The sequence below is a fragment of the Schistocerca gregaria genome, chromosome 4, assembly GCF_023897955.1.
Source record: "Schistocerca gregaria isolate iqSchGreg1 chromosome 4, iqSchGreg1.2, whole genome shotgun sequence".
In the NCBI taxonomy this organism is placed as follows: domain Eukaryota; kingdom Metazoa; phylum Arthropoda; class Insecta; order Orthoptera; family Acrididae; genus Schistocerca; species Schistocerca gregaria.
In genome coordinates this window covers 174,140,433-174,165,031 of record NC_064923.1, presented here as the reverse complement: position 1 = coordinate 174,165,031, position 24,599 = coordinate 174,140,433, and positions in this window count along the sequence as shown.

The window sequence follows — 24,599 nt, the reverse complement described above, 5'->3', positions numbered from 1 at the left end:
AGAGATTTTAACTGGTACTTGTTACCCTTGGGTCCAATTCATTCCATTTTTCTATGCAGTAAGTGTTGTGGGAGTTAGTGGGCCAGTCTAAGAGCGACAGGGTGTCTGAGGAACGTATGGGGGTAGTACAGTGAACATGTGTTTTTTATCGTCTTGGACGACGCACAGTGTACTGATTATGGACAAATAAAAAGTAGGACTACACTTTGTCTCCGACAGTGCTGAAATAAGCCCTCTGGTCCATGTTCGCGATGACCTGCATGAGTGAGTCCTAGTCACGGTAGTGAACACACAGCAAGTTATCACAGAACCACACACAGCACGTTATCACAGAACCACCTCTGGGCTCAATTAAACAGCACGCACTCTGTGGGTTAAACACCCCATTGTGTCATCGCGGCGGCGCGATCAAGACATTTCAGAATTAGAAAAGAGGCAAATTCGCAACTCGACCGGTCGCATCGCACGTATCCACACATCCATAGCCAGTAGTTGATTTTGCAAAATTTGCTAGGAAAGTGGCCGATATTAACCTTCATTCACTGACACCAGCAAATTGTATGAACCGATAGGCAGTGACAAGGCGTGACACTCTTCTTCGGTCCCAGTAGGGAAGGATTTTCTACGACCACTGTTGTTACGGAGTGTTACATGGCTCCAGGTGGTACACCATTCGTTGTATACATGTTAGATCCGCCGTGATACACTAACAAATTTGGCAGCTGCAGTCACTGTGTGTTTAGGGGCAGTTACTAACGCGATAGCTCCTCTATGGCATCCTGTCACGCGACTACTACTTGCAAACAATTTGCCATCCCAGCCTGTGAAACAAAAACTGTTGTAGGCAATAAGAATTATATGTAAATGTATATATGGGCAGATTTAATTGTCTAGACTAGTATATCCAAACAAGTGATCTTCATTAGAAAATAAATGAAGAAGGGTCAGTCTGAAACATAGAAACAGTCTGTACAGTAACAAAGAGCAAAGGTGATACGTCGTAAGGTTTTCATATCTTTTCTGCTGTTGTAAAAAGTTCACCTTTATTGTACTGGGGAAAAATGACTGAGTGCACTGTTCGAATAGGGAATAAAATCCTTGACTCTGTGTTTAGTTTTATCTGTGGTTCACTTGTTAGTCAGTCAGTTGTGCAGCGCAGGGGCTGTTGAGTTTTTCAGAGAATGACATTTGTTATTTGTGAATCTGGGAGAAACTGTCGGCAATGTTTTGTTATGGAGATGCATGTTTGTTAATACAGTTATTTCATTTTTTGTATTAATGAAAATTTTCGGAGGAATTTTTGAAGGTAACTCACCCATGCCCAATAATAAGATGTATGTTTTTCAGAATTATTAACTGAAGGAAATGTTTGTCCATCATATAATTAATAATGTTTATAATTAGTGTTAATTTTATCTCTATTTTAATTATGCCACAAATTACACAATTGATTAAGATGTCTGTAATTTTTATAAAGAGGGAATTTTGCAACTGTTAGTCCTCTTATGTTGTGCTATCCTTCTTGTAAATAATCAGTGCTTAATTTTTCAAGAAAGATTTTCTTTAAAGTAAAACAGAACTCCACCATTCTTAGTTATTAATGATAATTAAATCGAGACCCTACGCTGCCGACAGGCGTTGATATACGTCGATGGGGACAGTTGAAAATGTGTGCCCTGACCGAGACTCGAACCCGGGATCTCCTGCTTACATGGCAGACGCTCTAATACATCTTTCTTTTTTTTTTTTTTTTGGTGATCAAATTTTGTTCTATATTGCTTCTTGAATTTGTTCTAGGCGGACGTCCGATGACACCAATTTAGGTTCTTCGTTGATCCATTCACTCAGTGTTTTGTTACAGAGGAGTTCCGTGCTGGCATGATAAAGCAATCCGTCTGAGCCACCGAGGGCACAGAGGATAGGGCGACTGCAGGGTCTTATCCCTTGCACGCTCCCCGTGAGACCCACATTCCCAACTTAATGTCCACACAATAGATTCGTAGTGCCCCTGCCCTTTACACTCATTACTCGCTGCAGAAAATCTTACCGAGTCCCCTAAGAGTTCGGGCAATACGTGTGCATCCGGACAGAAGAAGAAGGTCAATATCCGATTAGCCTTAACTATATAAAGATGGTAATCTATTCTTTCGGACATGTCTGAAAAAACAGACCCCATCTTCATATACTCTTAGGAAGGTTTCTAATATTTTGCCGTGTGCATTGTACCTTATACCACATACAAAGAGAGATTGTTTCTGAAAAGCAAGAAAACAATTAGAGCAGATTATATTTCTTTAGCTGCTGCATCTTTTGATTTTTGTTTACTTTCGAGACACACATTCAGACACAAAATAGCATGTTCAGCATGAGGTGACTCACTTTTATTTCAGGGCAGGTCTCATCTTGCATTCTAACGGGGGAACAGTACATAGTCATAATTACCAGGCGTTAAGCTAAGCAAGCAGTTAATTTTTGGTGAATAGTATTGGTAATTTCATATGATTATTTTTTATGAGTAGAGCAGTAATTTATTTTAGCGGTTATTCCATGTCAAACATTGCGCTTCATATCACGCAACTTTTGAAACGTACTCTGGTACTGAATTTCAGTTATGTAGATTAAAGTGAGCACAGAGTTAGTTCTTTTTGATGTTAATCAGATTCATTTTCACTATTTCAAATTTCGCATTTCATTAAGTTTAAAGTTTTCTTTCGCGACAGTGTTCACGTGCGCTACACAGGACGAACCAACAGTCAGTATTGCTCAGCAGTCGAACACGATACCTGAAGCAAACGTTATACGAGAAGAAAGTTTTTGATAACGAAATATCGAGTATTCACACATATACACAATTTTTTATAGAAAGTTGACAACGTTATTGGAATCTCAAGTTGGGGAGACTATGAGCTCATATTATGGGACACTGAACGTAGTAGCTGGAGAGACAAATATTAGGAATGTTATAAGAAGTAAAGAGAAATACGTGCATACGAAAAAGGAGAAGGTACTAGTATCTGTACAAACAACTAAGAGAGATAACTAACACAGTGTGTAGGAAATGCTCAGCTACATATTGCAGGTCACGAGAATCAATGCTGTAACAAGAGAAGAGGTGGAAGGAAACGGGATAAAACTGGATGACGACGGAACAGATTTATCTTTCAAACGATGGTTAATGATTCGAAGAAGGAAAAGGACAGAATAGTATGGAAACATGCATAAAGAAAATTTGACTGATAGACAAGCAGATGAAGATGAAACTTTCTGGTAGATTAAGCTGTGTGCCGGACCGAGACTCGAACACGGGACCTTGGCCTTTCGCGGGCAAGTGCTCTGCCACTGAGCTACCCAAGCATGACTCACAGCCCTTTATCACAGCTTCAATTCTGCCAGTACCTCATCTCCTACCTTCCAAAAACATTTTAACCTGCCAGGAAGTTTCATATAAGCGCATACTCCGGTGAAGAGTGGAAATCTCATTCTGTAACTGAAGATGAAATTGTGGGCTGAGGAAACGGACTATCAAAACATATTACATCTCGCGAATCTAAGCAGTCACCGTTGACGAAAAGAGTAGAATCTCAGTCTGACGTAGTACATTAATCAAATTGTTATTAATTGAAGAAGGTAAACTGTTATGATTCTCGTCGTCAGTTGTTAAGATGACAGGTGGCCAATGCTAAATAGAAACATGTATTGCAGATTTGGCAGTGGAGTCAGTAAGGAGCTTGCTGCATAGTCTGTATCTGCAACGACTGAAATAATTAGTAGTCGTTGGTAAAAATAATATACACTCCTGGAAATGGAAAAAAGAACACATTGACACCGGTGTGTCAGACCCACCATACTTGCTCCGGACACTGCGAGAGGGCTGTACAAGCAATGATCACACGCACGGCAAAGCGGTCACACCACGAACCGCGGTGTTGTCCGTCGAATGGCGCTAGCTGCGCAGCATTTGTGCACCGCCGCCGTCAGTGTCAGCCAGTTTGCCGTGGCATACGGAGCTCCATCGCAGTCTTTAACACTGGTAGCATGCCGCGACAGCGTGGACGTGAACCGTATGTGCAGTTGACGGACTTTGAGCGAAGGCGTATAGTGGGTATGCGGGAGGCCGGGTGGACGTACCGCCGAATTGCTCAACACGTGGGGCGTGAGGTCTCCACAGTACATCGATGTTGTCGCCAGTGGTCGGCGGAAGGTGCACGTGCCCGTCGACCTGGGACCGGACCGCAGCGACGCACGGATGCACGCCAAGACCGTAGGATCCTACGCAGTGCCGTAGGGGACCGCACCGCCATTTCCCAGCAAATTAGGGACACTGTTGCTCCTAGGGTATCGGCGAGGACCATTCGCAACCGTCTCCATGAAGCTCCCGCACACCGTTAGGCCGTCTTCCGCTCACGCCCCAACATCGTGCAGCCCGCCTCCAGTGGTGTCGCGACAGGCGTGAATGGAGGGACGAATGGAGACGTGTCGCCTTCAGCGATGAGAGTCGCTTCTGCTTTGGTGCCAATGATGGTCGTATGCGTGTTTGGCGCCGTGCAGGTGAGCGCCACAATCAGGACTGCATACGACCGAGGCACACAGGGCCAACACCCGGCATCATGGTGTGGGGAGCGATCTCCTACACTGGCCGTACACCTCTGGTGATCGTCGAGACGACACTGAATAGTGCACGGTACATCCAAACCGTCATCGAACCCATCGTTCTACCATTCCTAGACCGGCAAGGGAACTTGCTGTTCCAACAGGACAATGCAAGTCCGCATGTATTCCGTGCCACCCAACGTGCTCTAGAAGGTGTAAGTCAACTATCCTGGCCAGCAAGATCTCCGGATCTGTCCCCCATTGAGGATGTTTGGGACTGGATGAAGAGTCGTCTCACGCGGTCTGCACGTCCAGCACGAACGTTGGTCCAACTGAGCGCCAGGTGGAAATGTCATGGCAAGCCGTTCCACAGGACTACATCCAGCATCTCTACGATCGTCTCCATGGGAGAATAGCAGCCTGCATTGCTGAGAAAGGTGGATATACACTGTACTAGTGCCGACATTGTGCATGCTCTGTTGCCTGTGTCTATGTGCCTGTGGATCTGTCAGTGTGATCATGTGATGTATCTGACCCCAGGAATGTGTTAATAAAGTTTCCCCTTCCTGCGACAATGAATTCACGGTGTTCATATTTCAGTTTCCAGGAGTGTATATTGTACTTAACTTGTGTTACAGCCCTCTTCATATCTGCATACATATGATTACAAACATATATATAGAGAGGCATTACGTACACCATACTTGACTAAGCGCCTTGTTGGAGGATGCTTCCTATCAGCTGAAGGCTATGCTACATTCCTAGTTGACGTCCCCAGCAAGAGTGGACGAGAACTAGCTGGATACTTGTCACTAGCCGCGGAGCGGTGCTGCTCGCGACTCGCGGGTCCAGCCATATTTATTACCAACAGCGGTCGATATCTGAAACCGCTAACAAGTGTGGTATCGAACGTTGAACACACATACCTTTGTCATCATTTAATACATTTCTTTTAACAATTACAAACAAGTACTGATTTTTCAAGTAAATTGCTAACAACCATGGATTCTAAATCTACCTATATGTCTTTACTCCGCAAACCACCTTACTGTGTGTGGCGGAGGGTACTTGGTGTCCCTCAGTCACTTCACCCTTTTCCTATTCCTGTCGCGTATGGTTCGCGGGAAGTGCGATTGCTGGTAAACCTCCGTTTGGGCTCCCACTTCTGTAATCTTATTGACCTTTCCCCGAGGTATTGTAGGATGATGCAATATATTGGCTGACTCTTCAAGGAAGGGCGCTCTCGAAATTTTAACAGTAGACTCTCTTCCATCACCTGCTACTGGAACTGAACATCTGTGATGCTTTCGTGCTTACTGAATGAACCTGCAACGACTCGTGTTGCTCTCCTTTGGCTCTCCTCTGTTTCCTCTATCAATCATGTCTGGTACGAATCCCATATTCACGTACAGCATTGAAGTACTTGTCGAACGAGTTTTGTAACCTACTTCAATTTCTGATGGACAGTATTTCTTGAGGGTTTTTCCATTGAATCTGGCATCTGCCTTATTCGCGATTAATTTTATCTGGTTGTTCTACTTCAAATCGCTCCTTGTGCATTTTATGGAAGTAACTACTTCCTGTGATTGCTCTCCAGTCGTGTAATAATACAGTAACGAATCTTTCTGTGTACCTATTCGAAATACGTTGTATATATTTACGTTAAGTGTGTATTGCCACTACTTGCCCCAAGCGACGATCAAGTGCAGGTCTTTCTCCATTTCGCTACAATTTTCTAGCGTTGCTACTTCTCCTTATACAACAGTATCCTATGCGAAAAGGACGTCTATTCTCTCGTAATGGTGTTTCATCGTTCTTATTCCTCCCTTTCATTGTCTCTCATGACAGAAGTTGAGTTTTCACAACATGGGAACATCTTGTGTCACAATGTCAGGCTTAAGTACGTTTACAAATATTTAATTCACTGTCAGGATGGAAATGCCCTGTGAAGTCATAGACTAATATTTAACAGTAGCTTAAAATTTTTTCTCATAATCACTTTCACTCGCCCTAAACATTGATAACAGTCCGAAGTAAAAAACCATTGTCTCTCTTTTTGCATGTGTTTACTGCGGTATTTTCATTTCATTTGCAACAGCTATTGGCATCATACTTTCTCACGCTCCAAATTATTGAAAGCGGAGTTATTAATTATTTATGATGACTGTCCAAATATTTATTTCTATTGTTCCGGATTGGTTTTGTAATTATCAGCAGTAAATTATTCTCGGTACTCCTGGGAGATATTAGTTATTGTACTGTGATGTCACCAAGTTATGTACACATCTATTGATTCTTGTACACAACTCATTAAATAAAGTAGTGATAATTAGGAGTCATCATGTTTTACTGTAATTCTCTTCACTTTCAATCAGCACAATTTTCTCTCACACATCATATTCGAAACTGAAAGATATAAAAAAATAACCAGCTAAACAAACTGTGTAACGAGAACATTCTCATCGCTTTGACTTCCTTACACACACACACACACACACACACACACACACACACACTATATACAAATGTGTGTGTGTGTGTAGTTCAATGGTTCAAATGGCTCTGAGCACTTAAACCTAACTAACCTAAGAACTACTTAAACCTAACTAACCTATGGACAGCACACAACACCCAGTCAACACGAGGCAGAGATAATCCCTGACCCCACCGGGAATCGAACGCGGGATCCCGGGCGTGAGAAGCGAGAACGCTACCGCACGACCACGAGCTGCAGACGTGTGTCTGTAGTGCTTGCTTGGAGCATTGACCACATAAGACCATGTTCTGCGTTCCTGGCCTGGTCCTGCATCCACTTTTACCCTGACAATAAATTCCTAACCAGTACACACTTCTCTGCAAAGTGGAAACTTGGATTTGGAAGCAACGAGAATTATAGACATAACATGATATATAAAAATGAAGTTTTCTGAATGAAGATTTCGGTTGTAGTATACAATTCACAAGGTGAAAAAATACAGTGGGCCTACCTGCAACTTCCGGGACACAGGATACCTTCCCATGCCGTGTAACGAGACTTAATCCAGTGCTATCACGCAGTCTTCTTGCGATAACTATGGAGAGGAAAGTTCAGTCTAGTTGATTTTGGATATGATAAGGATTTTTTTACATGTTTAGACTACACATTCTGTACTGGCTTACTGAGAAATGATCGACAATCGATGTCAGCTGAAAGTAATAATTTTATTATGACTTCGCGTGAAGTTCAAGAAATCGAATTCACAAATTCTGTTCACGGAAACAATTATTGCTTTGTGCATAATTACTCCTATTTGTTCATACTATATTGACAAATAAAAACTAAACTCCTTCAGAACAGGCCTCGGAAAGCCCAGCGGTGCCGACCGATCGCCATGGAATCATCAGACTACATGCTTAATTGGATGCGTATATAGAGAGGCATGTTGTCAGCACACCGCTCTCCCGGCTGTTGCCAGCTATTTCCCAATTAAGTAGTTGCTCAGTTCGCCCCAGAAGGGCTAAGTGCGTCCTCCTTGCCAACAGCTCTCGGCAGACATGGACGGTCACCCACCCAATGGACAGCCAACTCCGAAAGTGCTTAACTTCGGTGATCTGTCGGAAATTGTTGTTATCACTGTGGTTCAAAATGGTTCTGAGCACTATGGGACTCAACTTCTGAGGTCATCAGTCCCCTAGAACTTAGAACTACTTAAACCTAACTAACCTAAGGACATCACACACATCCATGCCCGAGGCAGGATTCGAACCTGCGACCATAGCAGTCGCACGGTTCCGGACTGCGCGCCTAGAACCGCACGGCCACACAGGCCGGCTATCACAGTGGGCAGGCCGTTCCCATGTTAACATATGACGAGACGTTTTAATATCAGCAGCAATAGCGATTACGTAAAAATTCTTTGCCATTTCTTGCGTCACAACTTTAGTTCGCCTTAGCTGCCTAGTGAACCTGTGTACGGCATATAGTTGAAGTCCCCAATGACAACGGGTATGTCGACTTCATGAGCAGAAACTAAGGGGGAATGTTCAGTCTGCGATTTTCCATACCAAATCTATTGACCAATCGCATTCCATACACATCATTTTCCAACCGTTTGACGTTCCTCATATGCAGGACTATCAATCAGAATATTTTCAAGCGGAGGTTATAGAACCTCACTGGAATGCAACGCTATAACTATCAGCGTCAACAAACCTTTTTCAGCATCGAGTATCCATCGCCACAACGAGATATCACGATATTAAATTCTAATTTTGTAAGGCCAGAGTAAAGGAAAACAACTACACTATCCTCGTATTACATGATGAAACTCGAGAAGAATGGATTTGCTGAACCATTGTACAAGTGGATCGGATGTTAAAATGTCATTTACTTGTATATCATGCAGTACTGAATTTAACATCTTCAGCAGGTTAGGAAAATCGTATAACACCCTGAGTAATGAAGTAACTGTCTTAGCCTTCGCAGTGTTGCTTCTTATCGCTTAATCTGCCGTTCCGAAATCGGAAGATCTGTCCAATCCGTTACAAATAGTACTTGAAAATAAATCACTAAATGAAAAAAATATCTTAATTCTTGCCGGCCGGGGTAGCCGAGCGCTTCTAGTCGTTACAGTCTGGAACCGCGCGTCCGCTAGGTCGCAGGTTCGAATCCTGCCTCGGATGTGTGTGACGTCCTAAGCTTAGTTAGGTTTAAGTAGTTCTAAGTTCTAGCAGTTAAGTCCTATAGTGCCCAGAGCCATTTGAACCATTTGAATCTTAATTCTCAGGTGTTTATATCCGAACTAATTTATAGCACGTAAGTGGCATAAAACTGAATACATAACTTTTAACACAGTCGCTCGCGTATTGTTCTCCGCGATGCCGGCTTTGTTATATAAATTTGTCAACGGTAATGGTAACGATCATGCTTTTCAGTTAAATAAAAGTCATATTTATAGAACATATAATTATATCGAGGGACATGGGAAAAAAATATAATTTGTATAAAAATTAGTTATGGAATGTGGTGGTAGGTGGCTTTTCTAATGTGGTGACAAACACCTGGTTCCCTTCGTTAAGTTGTATCTGCAAGGAGTGCTATTAAAATTATTCTTCCTTAGGAACTGTGAGGTACTTCACAAAAATCTGTTATCCCGTATATGATACTAAATGTCACCCAAGAGAGTACTTCACCTCTCACTTGCCAAGTGCTATCGTGAAGTTTCTAAGTTTGTATTTTGGGAGTGCAGAAGACAAGATAAATAAATGGCAGGAATAAATCTAAAGTTAGTATGAAACAGAACAGCTCTTCTGCTACGCTACTCTTTAATACAATATTAAAGCGACAGCTCTCGTAGGAGACAATAATCCATAAAAGAAGGCTTCTGAGAGTGTCAAATCAACGGAAGTTTCAGAAAGTTTGGCATTGTGCTCGAAGTGTGTCACTTGGGAATAGCCATCAGGTGAACAATGAATTGTTGTCCTCAACAATATAAAATTGCACTCGGTAATTTATCAATAGATCAGCGTCACTTTTCACTGAAAGAAGCTGTTGAGAAAAACAGCACACAGTAGAACACAAAGGAAAATTGAAAAGGTTCTACACGAACAGCTAAGGGTACTAAAGAAGACATTATTGACTTATAACATAAAGGAAAATATAGGAAAGACGGCGTGCTTTCACTGCCTTTGTGGATGAGAGCAGAATCATCGATTATGTGAAATAGAATGTAATTATCGGAATCTTGAGAAGGAACAGGGTAGAGCACACATGTAGAAAACTGTTTATCCGACTCAAACGGAGACTGTTACTCTGGAAAACGAAGAGTGACGCCTACATATTAAGAAACGTCTCATCAAATGTCGCCGCTCTTCTTTTAAATAGTTTTATCAAGTTATGTGATGAAGAAGTAATGAATGAAGGAAAATGAGGCCATATGAAGGGAACGAAATAAATCCTACTAAACAAGTTTTTAATTACAAAGGACATAGAACTCCAGAGAGAAAGCAGGCAAGTTTAGAATGAACGTCGAATAGAACGTGCAGCGGGTTTATCATTAATTTCGGTTAGGTCCTAACGAACTTCAGCAAAAACAAGAACAACGACTACGTACCACTAATATTCAGGAAGACAGTAAAAGAAAAGCAAGGATTCCGTCATCTAGGAAGTAAAATCACACAGCGCAATTCAGACTTCCTATTTCACACATTGTTAATGAAAATTCTTTACATCAAGAATACAGCTTTGTATGTAGTCACACACTGACCACGAGACGAATAGATTGCAGTCATTTGAACTGTGATGCTAAATGAGAAAGAACTAAGTGGACTTAAAAATTACGAAGAGATGATGCTGTGGAATGAAAGAGCCAGGGAAGAACTGCAAGGAAAACCGTAATACTGTAAAAGAGGGCAGTTACTGAGGAAAGTGCCTCGAACTCAGGACTCTCACAGTGAGGAGAACTTTGAAAGGGAAAGTCGGGGATGAAAAAGCACAGGTGAACTACAGAGTGCAGACATTCGTCACAGCTACGATGCTGAAAATAAAATTGTACCCATCAAGGCATCGACATCTGGAGCTGTTAATTAGAAGCTGCATACAGAAATGTGCACCGGAGCGTATTTGAGGCAGACGGAACACAAGCGAGTCCTTCGCTAGCGGACGTGGGTAACCTCTAAATGAATTGTTTACACAAAGCCGACAGGTTGCTGCACGAAGTACTGTGGAGGAAGCTGTCGTTCTACGGCCTCGTTTTATTCACATAGTAATGTACTGGCCGTAGCCATGAATCTTACTTCTACAATTGGAGGCGGCGTCGGTGGCCAGTGTTAGAAACGAATTACGGTCGGAAGAGCCACGTCAGCAAGATTAACGAGAGGCATACGTCTTCTCAGAAATGGAAGGGAATGTCATTTCAGTGGCGCACATGTTTCCAGGCTCTGGATTTTTACTCTACTTATAAACTCATCAGAGGCGGAATGTTGAGTCTTTGTGCGAACTACAACTTCGGGACGTACCAGACTGGTGAGCTTTACTTCTTTGAGATTCATAAATCAGGCTGTAGCTGCCATGAAACTTCTAAGCAAGCTTCCTTTAAATTACTGACTACACACCTAGGGTCAGTTTGTTATTGAACGTTAATGCACTGAGCAGTAATAACGCTATTTCATTTCTAAAAGGACACAATATTCATTTGTTCACTTATGATCGCTTATTCGGCTTTTGTGGGATTTTGCAGCAATATCTTACAGCATATTCTTCCTGTTAGGAGTTTATCGCCCACGTAAAATCATACTTCCGTATTTGAGTCCAAGTGCAATTGAAAACAAGATTCATCATTCTCTGTATAAAAGGCCGTGGCACTCCATATAGTTACTCTTTTCAAATTCGTGTCATTACTGCACTCTTATTTATCACTGTGCATGAACTAGGTGTGACATTTCACAATTAAAGTTGTAAGCGTACCACTCCTTGGGAAACCAGCTCAGCGTTCACATAAGATTGCAAATACAGTTTCTGCTCTGCAAATAAATCCCCAGACAATGAATATGAGCCATTCAGAGAGCAACAGATTTCAAAGATTAAGTTTCTGGCAGGGCAAAACTCAGTAAAAACGTAACAGCGGAGGTCGGTGACTCAGAAGTAACACAGTTAAATTTTGAACTAGAACACTGACTGCGCGCTTCGTGCTATACTGCATCAAAGTATATTAAAATTGGGTCTTATGAACTCAGTTCGTACAATACGAATGGAATTGTCATTTGTTGCCTACACTACCTAGTAACGTGTGCGGTGGAAGCAATAGTTTGTGATGACGCCTTCTCTGTTGCTGTAAGCCCCAAAGAACTGAATTTGCGATGCATTACCTCAATAGCTGAAAAGTTATGACGGAAGACAGGAGCAAACGTTGTTATCGTATGTATCGCAGCCCCGCGTAAATTGCAGCATAAGTGAATGGGGCACGTCTTGTGTGAAATTAATCTGAAATATTCACGGATGGTGGTTGGTTCACATGGTGGAATTGGTAACAAGGGGAAGGTTAAGATAATGAATTTTGGGAAGGCCAAATATATGATGAATTCATTATAGCGTATAACTAACCCAGATGTACATGTCCAACCATCATGGATAAAGACAGACACAGTATTAGAACATTTAAGATCCTCTACTAACATCATAGCACTATTATCGTACCACAACCGTATATAATAGAAATGTACAAATTTTCAAAATAACCTTGAGAGTTAATCTATTTATAAGTCACTTGAATTTACAGAAGGTTAACTGAGAAAAGGATATCGATTAGCACATGTTCTGGTGCGATTAAAAGCGAGAACAAAGGCAAGTCAGACTGGAAAATGCAACGCGGAAAGGACACGAGTTCACATAGCTCCATACTCTCGCGGTATAATAATGTGAATACAACCCGAGCGCTAGCAGCTAGTTGCAGACTGTTATACAGAAGGTTGCTGGTCGAATGTGTCTACGATAGATACACAAGTCTAAATCATTCTACTTCCTGCACTTCAAAGGAAGAGAGTGAATTGTACTTAAAACTGCATGAGACGTCCAGTCAAAAAATGCTTGCGTGACACCATGCTTGGCCCGCATTGGTCAAAGCCGTGGCGTTTCCACAAAAGATACTCGCCCTTCCCTGTTTGCAGATATGTACCGCTCCACCGGGCAGTCAAGCAGTAACCGAACGTCTTAGCAGGCCGGTATTATAGTATCAAATACCTTTCCAGAAGTTAGTTTGTCAAATATAATGGACACGGTGTATAAGGGAACTTCCGTCAAATATTGCCGTCCGTTGAGCGTATTTGAACAAATCTAGCTCCACGCCTTAGATGTGATCAAAGAAAGCGATGGTCTTCCGTTTACTGCAAGCAGCTGGTATGTATAAACACAATGCGAAACGGTTGGGTGTTGTGTATACGAATGGAGAAGCACATCCAAAATGCAAAGGATGTTGCATTTCGGAGCTTGTTGTGGAGCTATAAATATAGGAAGGCATTTTATAATCTGGGATGAAATAAAATGTTTTTCCTTTTGTTAGGCACACAGTGAGAAACCCACTTGTTCTTCACAGCGAATTAGAATAGACTGCAGTGACATTTGTGTAAGAAGTCACAACCAGGAAATATATTAGGAAAACTCATTGTCACCACAGATGTTTGTTTCTTCATTGAAAGAGTGAATAAAACAGCTGTTGTTGTTTCTCAGTGTCAGAAAACAAGCACGGTACGATTCACTGATGATGCAGCAGTGGTAGCTGAAAGTGAATAGGAACTGAGTTTTGTGCCTAATGTAATAGAACATATTCTAACTTTAGATTAATATATGCCCGTAAAGAAGAAAGTGTCACGCAAAATGAGGTAGGTACACCCAAGGCAAATAAGGAAGAAGGCCAAAAGGTTTGTATTGCGTAATTTAGAATGCATCAAAATGAGTCAGAAGTTGCAAGAACCTCCCACTTGTGAGTGTTCTGGATGTTAATACCATCTGTCCTTGGACTGTCTTAGTGAGTCGTCGTTTATGATTCTCTCTACCTGTTTTGCCGAGAAGCTCTCGAAGTTAATGTCTCTCGCAGAGGCAGTATCAGCGCCATCGAGACCTTCGTAAATGCAATTCTACTCCCTGTGGTTCTAAGTGATGAAGACGCCGGCCGGGGTGGCCGAGCGGTTCTGGGAGCTACAGTCTGGAGCAGCGCGACCGCAACGGTCGCAGGTTCGAATCCTGCCTTGGGCATGGATGTGTGTGATGTCCTTAGGTTAGTTAGGTTTAAGTAGTTCTACGTTCTAGGGGCCTGATGACCTGGGAAGTTAAGTCCCGTAGTGCTCAGGGCCATTTGAACCACTTTTAAGTGATGAAGCGGGAAGCTATATTAATCGGAATAACGTTCAAAAGGGATGCCATTATAATGTATTTACTTAGTAAACACCATAAACCGATAACATCGACACTGCAATGATTAACTGAAAAATAACAGTGTCCTGAGAGCACGCTCTTACTACAGAGGTGAATTGGAAGGCATCCTATTGGCGACTGGGCGCTGTCAACTAGACTTGGCTACTGTTTCTATGTTTCGGAACAAAGTATCGATACGTGAACTGCTTCAGTGTTTCGAAACGGCTATGTTTCATTGTTTTGAAACAGTGGTATTTCATTCCGCTCTGTGTCGGATATCGGGGCTTGATTCGATCTCGAGCCAGCCCCAGAAACTGTATCGTTGTTTCAAAATAACGCTGTTTCAGTTCACTTGTGCTTGGAACGGACTAACTGTATCGAAACAGTGATGTTTCATTTCGCTTTTCAAGAGTGTCGAAATCCTTATGACACACAACAGCATGAAGCTTAAGATTTCCGAAAATGAAGCTTCGCTTCCTAATTGACTGCTCTGTTCCGAAATGGCATAATATATACTTTATAAACACTAACAAACAATAAAATAAAGCACACTATTCGCATTCAAAATAATAAAAGTGTGAAAAACATTCAGTTAAATTACACATTTCCCATAACATATGCTCATCTGTTGATGTACAGTAATCATATTAAAAAACGCAAGCAATCCTACAACATTTTGAATTAGAAAAGGCGTAGAGTGGCAGTTTTTAGTCATATACGAAAATTAGATGCACTTTCAAGCAATATGATTGACCAATCATTGATGATGTAATGGTGAACGGGAAGGGCTGGGAAGCATGGTGGATTTATAGTAATGATTCGAAACACCTTATGGGACAAATTTTTTTTCTCTTATATTTTGTTATTTACTCGAATTATGTGGCTTTATTGGTGAGTCTATAGTCAATGTGCCTATTCTCCACAATGATTTCTTTTGTGTGCATGGATATTAGCAGGCCGGGTATATATTATCCATAGTAACGAAATGTGGGAATCCCAGTAGCGTATCCATTGTTTCTGCAGTTTGTTCCCGCGTCCAGTACAGTTCGTGTCGGTTCTTCTGTCTTCAGCTATGGCGTTACGAAGTCCAGTGTTGGCTTATTTTATGAAGATAAATCCTGAGAAAATTAAATGTAACTTGTGCTCGGCAGTGTTGTCGTTTAAAAGTAGTTCAACTTCTTGCTTAAACAGACACTTGCGACATAAGCATCCAACAGTTAATTTAAGTGAAACTCGTTCGAAATCAGTTTTTATGAATCTGGGAAGTGACGAAACCAGTTCAGTTTCCACAGCAATTTTTCAGGAATCTGCCATTCCAGTGCCTATGCGTCAAGATGAACAATCTGTGCAAGAAATACCCAGCACTTCCACCAGTTCAGTTCTGGGTCGGTGTGGTAAACAAACAAAGATTACTGGATTTGCATCAAGACCAGTGCCTTCATCCAAACGAGCCAAAATAGACGAACAAAGACTTGTTGTTAACGAATACCTTCGATTTAATGTAGTTGAGAGTGTAGAGTTTAGAAAAATGATTTATTTATTAAGCGAAAACTATGTACCACCAAGTACAAAACTCTCTCCCACAGTTTACTCTCTCAAGTGTTCGACAGCACACTAGTGCCAGTAAGATCTGCAGTGCAAGCTGCATCCTACGTCTGCATTACAACTGATGGGTGGACATCTGTAAAAAATGAGAATTTTATTGCAGTGACTGCTCACTTCATTGATGAAAACCGCAATCTGAAGTCATATTTGTTATCTAGTTTTAAATTCCTTGACAAGCATACAGCAGAAAACATTTCCAGTGAATTACAAAATGTGACTTCAACTTGGGGTATCACCAATAAAATTGTAGCTTGCAGTACAGACAGCGCACCTAATATGGTGAAGGCAGTGATGATGTGCAAATGGTGGCATGTACCTTGTTTTGCACATACACTGAATTTAACTGTGCAAGCAAGCCTTGAACCAATTACAGACACAAGGGCAAAAGTGAAGTCAATAGTGGAATTTTTCAAAAGAAGTCCTCAAGCACTTGAGAAATTAGACAATATTCAGAAGCAAATGGGCTTCCCTATTTTAACACCGAAACAAGATTGCCCTACGAGATGGAATTCCACATATGAAATGTTTGACAAGCTTTTGAAAATCAAAGAGCCTTTGAAAAGCATCCTTGCCATCCTCAGTGTGGATTCTCAAAGAAAACTGTCCAATGAACTGTCCAATGATGAAATACTATCTCCTTTTGAACAAATCACAACAGAAATTAGCAGTGAAAGTAATGTAACCTTGTCAAAAGTTGTCTTATTAAGCAAAGGTTTACAAAGTCATTGCCTGAGACTGAAAAACTCAGATACAGCAATGAAGCCACTAACACAGTAATTGCTAAACTTGAGGACGGAATCTGTACCCGCCTCGTTCAAAAGTTGGCAGATAAAGCAATTGCTTGTGAAGCAACATTACTGGATCCTCGCTTCGGGGAGCATGATTTTGCCAAAAACTGGCATCGATTAAAAGAAACAAAAGATGCCATAGTTAGCAAATGCTGTGCAATACGACAGAAACCCACTCGGTGTTCCATGGAAAATCCGCCACCAGCCAAACCAGTTGAGGTGAGCACATTCACCTCTAACAGTTGCAACATTTGGCAGGATTTTGACCAAGCTGTAGGTGGCTTGATCCAAAGTGTAGACAATCCACGTGCTGCAAGTATAGTCGAGCTTGATAAATATATGAAGATGCCACTGATACACGGATCACAGGATCCATTGCTGTGGTGGAAAGAAAATCATGTGTTGTTTCCTACACTGTTTGAAATAATGAAACGACGTCTTTGTATTATGGCCACCTCTGTTCCATGTGAACGCATATTTTCAAAGCAGGGGCAAACAATAACAGACAGACGATCCTGTCTTTCAAGCGAAAAAGTATCAAAAATTATATTTCTAAACTACGACTTAGAATAGGTACAGCAGATCTACTCAGAAATGAAACAGTAACATTTCAATTGATTTTGTTCTTCTCTGGACAGAGTGCACTGAATTTATATTTGATTGTATTTTGTTTAGTCCACTAAACTGTGCATGTAGCTACCTTGCAAGAACATTTTTCTCAAATTTGTTGCACACAGAAGACACGTTTTTGCTCACCATTCAGTGAGTTTTTTTTTAGTATGTGATTTATTCATTTATGTGTTTGAGAAAAATTATCTGATTTATGTATGTATATGTTTGTGTGTATATCTTTGTAAATGTGCTGCGTTTGGTTATTACACTATAGGCATCTTGATACTTGTGTATGATAAAAAATTCTCTGGTAAATCAACAAATGTACTTCAATACTTTTGTTTTTGGCGTTCAGATACTGTGATAAAAATTGCATTTCTACAACAACGTAATTTCATCTCTTATTTCCTGGGCAAGTATATAATAAAATCGTAATACATCTGCTTGCTGTGAATACTTGAGGGAACTCCATGTACCTGTACCTCAAACAAATTCCTTTAGCAAGAACTATAGGTGGTGTAGAGGCAGATCTGCCATGATACAGGTACCACAAAGGCATTACACTGTAGGAACTGTTTTAAATTTTCGTCTGGATTTTATACTTCAAAGAAACATACGAATCTCTGCATTTCAGTTAACTTGAAATGTTTTCCTGTTTTATCAAGTGTACTTACTATGAGATTTATCCAGCTAACTTGTGAATGTTTGATGAGAAACTGCCATGCTTGACCATTGCGCTATATCCTCCAGACTGTTACGGTAATTTTTTGCTCTGTGTGCATCAGTCACTTTGCGTCCTGCTGTGTGTGACAAACAATGGAAAATTTAACTGCGGTTAGTAAAAGTGTGAGTGGCACACTCATAAATGTTAATTCAGTGCCTCGCTTCCTAGATGTTATCTCAATAAATTATATCTCATGATATGCCTTTTCAAGAGCACATACAGGTTATCATTCACAAAACCTATCAAAATTATGCACTCGAATACAGGGAAACGAGTTTGGCAAAATCTGTTATGTCAAACATATTAATGCTGACCTCGGCCAATTGGAAAGTATAAAAGTCACATGACACGAAATCAGTGCATTTGCTGCTACGCGAAATATGGAACTGCAAAGACGCCTAAGTGAAAATTTCACGGTTTCTGCGATATGAGTGGCTGTCTCGCACCTCATTTGTGTTTTTATGACAATATTTATACAGTACACACTCAAGATTATATAATGTGAAGGCCTATACTATTATAAGACACAAACTGTTTCACTGTTTCGAAACAGCGTTTCTAAACATTACACTGTACCGTTTCGTTTGTTTCGAAACAGATAGGTGTTTCAGTTTGCCCATCTCTACTGTCAACTACGGTACGCAGCTGCACTTCGTACAACACTCGTGATAGCCGTTCGTACATTTTCATTAGCTTAAGCGTCATTCATTATTAAGATGATCGATTTCTGTCGTTGTAATACTGTTGCAAGGAGTTAGTTATTATGACCTGTAGGCTTCTCCTAATCTCTGTATTGGAAAAAGCGACTTTTGTCAACAAATACCTCTTAAGCAAGAATATTTGCTTCGTGCAGAATAACTGTGCTTTCCGTAACTAACTCGCTACTGACGTAACGACTCACACCACCGTCCACTGGCAACGCCATATGGTCTACCATCTCCTTCAGACAGCGTGGGAAGTGAAATCTTATTCCCGACTGTATGCTTTCTACAGTCCGCTTTACTCACTGAAGGCTACATTCTGGGTGAAGACGAGAAACGTAATTGTAAAACTGGGAAGTAACGAAACAAAATGTGGCTTGAACAGAAGGTGCACCTTAGGAACGTAAGGACAGAAAATGTGACTTGAACAGAAGGGTTACCTTACAAAGTCAGTAAAGAAATTCGCGAAATTGGCGTAAAGCAGCAGAAAGTACTTGGCAAGCACATAGATATATTCATGATCTGCTTCTTTTGAACTTCTTCTTTCTCAAAGAATTTTGCTAGTGTAATACCAGCCGGGTACGAACAACGAAAGATCATATGTTTTTCTGGTACACGAGATCTTTTTATTTTGTTGTGCTCCTCAGTCCGAAGACTGGTTTGATGCAGCTCTCCAAACAACCTGTGCCCACCTCTTCAGCTCCGGAATAACTATTGCAGCCCACTCGTATATGATTTCGAATCTCCTTACAGTATTCATCTATTGGTACCCTCTGCGATTTGTACTCCCCCTTCCGCCCCTCTCCACAAGCTTCCATCTAATACTTAATAGGTGGTCTTTCGATGACTCAGGATGTGTCCAACCGACCGAAACTTCTTCTACTCAGGTTGAGCCACAAATTTCTTTTCTCTCCAATTCTATTCTGTATCTTCTCATTAGTTTGTGATCTACTCATCTAATCTCCATCATTCTTCTATAGTACTACGTTTCAAAAGCTTCTATTCTCTTCGTGTCTAAACTGTTTCTCGTCCATGTTTCACTTCAATACAAGGTCACACTCCACACAAAACCTTTCAGAAAAAACTTCCTTACATTAAAACTGTATTCGATATTAACGAATTTCTCTTCTTCAGAAATGCTTTTTTTCCCATTGTTGGTCTAGAATTTATGTCCTCTCTACTTCGGCCATCATCACTTTTTAATGCCCAAACAACCAAACTCATCTTCTACGTTAAGATTCCCTCAACGTCATCTGATTTAATTCGATTACATTCCATTGTCCTTTTTCTGCTTTTGTTTATGTTCATCTCATATCCTCCTTACGTCGTCGTTTGAAGACACTGTCCCATTCAACTGCTCTTCCAAGTCCTCTGCTGTGCCTGACAGAATTACAATGCCATCGACAAATCTCAAAGTTTTATGCCTTGTCTCTGTACTTTAAGTCCTACTCCAAATTTTTGTTTTCTTTACTGCTTGCTCAGTGTACAGGCTGAAAAATATCTGGGATAGGCTATAGTTCCTTTCTCAGCAACAGCTTCCTTTTCATGCTCCTCTACTCTTATAACAGCCATCTGACTTCTGTACAAATAGTAAATAGCCTTTTGCTCTTTGTCTTTACCCCTGCAACCTTCGGAATTTTAGAGGAAGTACTCCAGTCAACACTATCGAAAGCTTTATCATGTGTTTACAAATGCTATAAACGTAGGTTTGGCTTCCCTTAACCTATTTTCTAAGGTAAGCCTTATGATCAGTATTGCCTCGCATTTTCCAACGGTTCTCCGGAATCCAAAGGGATCTTCCCAGAGGTTGGCTTCTACCAGTCTATCCAGACGTATTAATGTTTTGCAGCCATGATTATTAAAATGAGAATTCGTTAATATTCTCACATGTCAGTATCTGCTTTCTTTGGAGTTGGAATTGTGTATTCTTCCTGAAGTCTGAGGGTATTTCGCCTGCCTCATACTTCTTTCGCACCAAACGGCTACCCGTCCCAAGGCTATTAGTAGTTGTGACGGAATGTCGTCTACTCTTGGGGCCTTGTTTTGAGTGATTTCCCTAAATCACTCCAGGCAAATGCCGGGATGGTTCCTCTGAAAGGGCACGGCCGACTTCCTTCCCCATCCTTACCTAATCCGATGAGACCGATGACCACGCTGTCTGGTCTCCTTCCCCAAACAACCAACCAACCAACCTTGCTTTGACTTGGGTCTGCGAGAATAGCTGCCCTATCAAATTATTCTCGCAGTATTGTATCTCCCATCCCATGTTCATCTCCTCATCTCAGCTCTTGATATTGATACAGCAAGGGCCAAGTTCCCTAAATATGAAAATACGTCCATTTACGCATTTCAAAGCGAGCTGTCACTTGAGAAAGGCACACATACGAAATCGCTATCGTAAATAAATAAGTTTATTAAGAGGCCATAGGCGTAACTTATATATCTAAAATACTGAATAGGATATGTGGCCGCAGGTAAAGAGAATTTAATGCGATGTTACTTTACACAAGCACTTTTCTCTATGAAGAAGTGTCTTTTCTTAAAAAGTACACACAAATTTCACTTTGTACACGGATTTGCGTACTTCGTATTATGTCCCTACAATATTTAAATACTATCTCGGAGATTATAAACACCCATTCTGCTATGTCAAGGATACTTAAAATTTTTTTGCGAAAGGCTTTGTTCACGACAGGCAGCAACGTTTCGACGCTTATGAATAAAATTTGTAAGGTGTAGTGGACTTGGTTGAAATGGCTCTGAGCACTATGGGACTTAACATCTGAGGTCATCAGTCCCCTAGACTTAGAACTACTTAAACCTAACTAACCTAAGGACATCACACACATCCATGACCGAGGCAGGATTCGAACCTGCGCCCGTAGCAGCAGCGCGGCTCCGGACTGAAGCGCCTAGAACCTCTGGTGGACTCATGTGCTTAAATAGGTCAAGGGTGGTTTATGGAGTTTTGCGGGACTTAGGCGAGTGTTCTCTTGGATAATGAGTCGATATGTCAAGAGCAATCGACGATGTATCTTCCACGTTGGATAATGAGTCGACATGTCTAGAGCAATCGAGGACCTGTCTTCTAAGTGTTTTTGTAGAGCCTTTGCATGCAGTCAAGCAGATAAAAACCATTAAGAGAGAGTAAGCTTTGGCAACCGTTATCTTTTTTTGTCACTTGCCACGTTGCTGTATATAACAGTCATAAACTTTTAGTCTGCACTGTGAAGTCATTTGTATCTTAAAATACCTATCATGGTTGTGGGGCCCTTGATTCGAACTTAAGGCAACGTTATGGTTTATACTAACTCCAGGCATCTTTCGAAGAAGTAACTTGCCTCTCTTCTCATGTGTTCGTTGGACGCGCAAGATGACACGGTGCAGCAACTCATGACAGTTAGGACAATACTTGCTGCATACCAAGTTCGCTCCGCAGTTCAACACACCTTATAGGCCCGACGGATGTTGTAGCGGACAAGTGCACTTCCAATATACAGGGTGAAAAGTATTTAATCCGACAAACTCTGGGAGGTGGTAGGGGACATCAAAACAAATATTTTTCCCTAATGTCATTTTTTCCTATGAGAATTATTTAAACCGGTGGAGGCTGTTTTTAGAGGCCGTATTACGATCTTCAATTGTTAGAGGGCGTATTATGCTCTTCAGTTGTAGGTAACTGCTGTCCACCAATGTAGAAGTGTATTGTCTCTGTTTACTAATGGAGCGATACACCTGGTGTGAGTACACTGATATGGTTGATGCGTACTACGTAGCGCATCACAACGGACAAGCTGCACAGCGGGTTTATCAACCACAATATCCTAATCGCCGTATCCCACATCACACAACCTTTGCTGCTGTGTACCAACGTCTGCGTGAGACCGGGTCATTTAGCAGATTACCTGGACAGGGACGCCGTCGCACAGTAAGAACGCTGCAATTTGAGGAATCTGTCTTGCAGCATGTGGAGCGGGATCCTTCAATCAGTGCGGTTCTCCGTTAATGTGTGGGTCGGTGTTGTTGGGGACTGTTTAATTGGGCCGTATCTGCTGCCTAGGCCATTAAATGGCAGGCGCTATTACAATTTTCTCGCCAGAGTATTGCCAGAATTTCTGGAAGACGTCGCGCTCCCTACAAAACAACGCATGTGGTTCCAACATGACAGGGCGCCGGCATTGGGTCATCGTGTACGTCGATTCCTGGACGGACGAATCCTAGAAACGTGGATTGGCAGAGGTGGTCCTGTACCATGGCCTGATCGATCCCCAGATACCTCCTCTCTGGACTTTGTTGTGTGGGGCTAGATGCCCAATCCTGCTTACGCAACTCCTGTTACATCAGAAGAGGATCTGATTGCCCTGATAGTAGCAGCAGCAGGAACAGTTCAGGGTACTCCTGAGGTTTTTGCCCATGATCCGACGGTGTAAGCTTTGTTTACGTGTCAATGGAGACATTTTTGAAAATTTAATGTAATTGAAATTGGGCTGTGTTAATGTGTTGTCTCTCGGTCATAAAAATGGAAAAGTATTTGTTGGTTTAATTAATTTGCGACCAGAGAAATCTTCCTCTACCGGTTTAAATACTCCCCACAGGAAGAAATGACGTTAGGGGAAAATATTTGTTTTCATGTCCCCTACAACCTCCCAGAGTTTGTCGGTTTAAATACTTTTCACCACGTAGAAAACAAGAAAACTGTGCCAGACTTTTTTTTGGGTTTACGAACCGCTATGTATCTTTTGTTCGATGAGTTATTCTAATTACTGGGAGGGAGTGTTTCTGAAGACGAGTTCTTGGTACTCCAGAACGTGTCAGTTCCGATGTCACCAGTTATTAAGCTGACTGAGTTGAATCATTTCCCTGTTACACTTGAAGCCGCAGCCTGTTTCCATCTTGCTGTCGGAACTTGTCGCTTTGGAGCTGCAGTACAGCCCAGTGAGTAAGGAAGTCACCTTTTATACTCAAATGTAACGTATCAGTTTTGCAAAGTACATCATTCATAAATGAAAATATCGCCAATTCAAGCAACTCTCCTTACGCTCTGCGCCAGACATTTGAAAGAATGGATGACGTCCCGGATAGAATTGCCACAGAGCTCGGCACAAGCGTAAGCGCGCGAACAGAAAAGATTTGCTGCCAGTACTCACCTTCAGTCACTATCATGCAGCTCAATAATTCCTTCCACTTCTGCATCATCTTCAGAGTGAGAATCACCATAACTTCGGCTATCCCTATCCACGCCACATAAACGTATTATTATTTTATGCGCTTCATCTTCGAAAGAGATATCTTGCTGCACGTATTCTAGCGCCACCTTTTTAATGTGTTCGCAAAACGGAATCCAATCTACTTTACTCAGAGAATGAAATTTCTCTTCCCGCAATTGTTTAACAAATGTTATGTTCCAGAGAACGTTTCTAGAAGCTATCCAATCCTGACAATAGACAAAATATTCCTTATTGGATCTAATTTCAGGTTATAAGGAGGAAGGCATAAAGCAACGGGAACAGCAGTTTGTAGAATTTTATCGACGGAATACTCGACCGTTCTTGATTCAGTTCTTCGAACAAGCTTACACTGAATAGTTTTCAGCGTGTCATCCGAGAATGGGATGCGTTCGTTTGTCAAGCACATTTTGAAATTGTCTTCAGCGGAAATGGACGTAGGACCTTTGTTTATCTTAACGTTGTAAT